Source organism: Schistocerca cancellata, chromosome 7 (genome assembly GCF_023864275.1).
Source record: "Schistocerca cancellata isolate TAMUIC-IGC-003103 chromosome 7, iqSchCanc2.1, whole genome shotgun sequence".
Taxonomy (NCBI): domain Eukaryota; kingdom Metazoa; phylum Arthropoda; class Insecta; order Orthoptera; family Acrididae; genus Schistocerca; species Schistocerca cancellata.
Window position 1 is genome coordinate 298,387,938 of NC_064632.1, and position 2,500 is coordinate 298,390,437.

The following is a 2,500-nucleotide window of genomic DNA, read 5'->3' on the forward strand; positions in this document are numbered from 1 at the left end:
GCCTCTGTTCTTGGTAATTACTGCATGCATAGAGGATATGGTCAGTGTCCTCTTCTTCTCCACATGTGCACATTGGGTCTGCTTCAATTGTGAGTTGATGCAGCTTCTTCCGTAGGCCATGTCCAGTGAGCAGGCAGGTGAGTGAGTATGGTGGTGTCACCGTTTTACGCCAGCCTGTCCGCCAGTGTGAGACGTTTGGAAACCATTCATATGTGGCCCTTCCATTCTCTGAGCCTTCCCACCTTGCTTGCCATTCCTGTTGTAGCATGCAATCAATTGCCTTTTCTGGTCTTGTTAGAGGTGTCTGTGGCCCGGGTACTGGAAACCCTGCAACAGTTCCAACCATACCATGTCTGATGTGGTACAATAGGGCTGCCCTTATTACCTCAAGGTCCAATGGGAAGCTTCCAGAGAGTACCTGTAGGGCTTCATTTGATGTTGTCCTGCAGGCTTTTGTCATCTGCAATAGGAATGGTCTCTGGATTGAGTAGAGTATCCTTCGGATGTACTTAGTCTTCGCTCTTTCCCCCCAAGCTGCAGCACCATATTTACAAATTGACAGACAGAGACCACTGTAGATTAGCTTCAGTGATCGTCGTTTTAAGCCCCACTCTGATCTGGTGACCCGTATTAATGCACCTGATATTGCACCCAGCTTCTGTTGGATTCTCTTCACATGTGGAGTGAATGACAGCTTCTCGTCCAGCGTAACGCCCAGGTATGTAAATTCTGTCACAAACTTGATGTTCTGCCCTTCGAATTTTATTTGTGGTGGCCTCTCCCTATCAAAGTGTCCTTTTAATGTCATTGCTACAGTCTTCGGTTTGGAGATTTGCAGTTTATTTGTCTTGGCCCAGTCCCCAATCTCTCTCAAGGCTAGTGTTCCCTGGTCCTCAAGTTGCTTGCGGCTGTTGCCTCGAGTGATAATGGCAAGGTCATCTGCGTAAGCTACTTTGGTCCACTGGTTCCCTTCTTTTTGCGCTACTATTTCATCAAAAACTAGATTCCAAAGAAAGGGACCACAGATGGAGCCTTGTGGACACCCTTTTGTGACTAATTTTTCAGTTGTGCCAGCACTTGTTTGCACTATGGCCTTCCTATTTGTGAAATAGTTATCTATTAGTCTGTATATGTTTATTGGGCATCCTATTTCTCGTAGTCGCCTCATGACACTTGGCCACCATAAATTGTCAAATGCCCCAGCGATATCCACAAAGATGGCCATGACATACTTCTCCTCACATACAGTATTGTGTAGCACCTGCCTAATAGCCATCTCTGTGGATGCACCTTTCCTGAACCCAAACTGGTTTAGGGCTTTAAGACCTGAGGTTTCGTATTGTTCCTCCAGGCGCCATACGATTAGTCTCTCAAGTACTTTCGCTATTATGGGCAGTAGACATATGGGCCGGTATGATTTTGGTTCAGCGGGAATCTCGTTAATCCATTCATGCGCGTCACTAATTAGATGACGAGGCATTTGGCTACCTTAAGAGAGTCATAGTTACTCCCGCCGTTTACCCGCGCTTGCTGGAATTTCTTCACGTTGACATTCAGAGCACTGGGCAGAAATCACATTGCGTCAACACCCGCTAGGGCCATCGCAATGCTTTGTTTTAATTAGACAGTCGGATTCCCCCAGTCCGTGCCAGTTCTGAGTTGATCGTTGAATGGCGGCCGAAGAGAATCCGCGCACCCGCGCGCCCCCGGAGGAGCACGCTAAGGCGGACGCGGCCTCGCAGCAAGGAAGATCCGTGGGAGGCCAAGGCACGGGACCGAGCTCGGATCCTGCGCGCAGGTTGAAGCACCGGGGCACGAACGCCGCGCAGGCGCGCGCATCCTGCACCGCCGGCCAGCACGAGGCCAACCAACGGCGAGAGCAGACCACGCCCGCGCTAAACGCCCGCACTTACCGGCACCCCTACGGCACTCACCTCGCCCAGGCCCGGCACGTTAGCGCTGACCCACTTCCCGACCAAGCCCGACACGCCCCGATCCTCAGAGCCAATCCTTATCCCGAAGTTACGGATCCAATTTGCCGACTTCCCTTACCTACATTATTCTATCGACTAGAGGCTCTTCACCTTGGAGACCTGCTGCGGATATGGGTACGAACTGGCGCGACACCTCCACGTGGCCCTCTCCCGGATTTTCAAGGTCCGAGGGGAAGATCGGGACACCGCCGCAACTGCGGTGCTCTTCGCGTTCCAAACCCTATCTCCCTGCTAGAGGATTCCAGGGAACTCGAACGCTCATGCAGAAAAGAAAACTCTTCCCCGATCTCCCGACGGCGTCTCCGGGTCCTTTTGGGTTACCCCGACGAGCATCTCTAAAAGAGGGGCCCGACTTGTATCGGTTCCGCTGCCGGGTTCCGGAATAGGAACCGGATTCCCTTTCGCCCAACGGGGGCCAGCACAAAGTGCATCATGCTATGACGGCCCCCATCAACATCGGATTTCTCCTAGGGCTTAGGATCGACTGACTCGTGTGCAACGGCTGT

At 51.9% G+C, this 2,500-nt stretch overlaps 1 pseudogene; it reads right to left on the reverse strand.

The window, feature by feature from the left end:
- Positions 1–2,500, reverse strand: part of LOC126093712 (large subunit ribosomal RNA) — a 6,426-nt pseudogene that overhangs the window by 2,054 nt on the left and 1,872 nt on the right.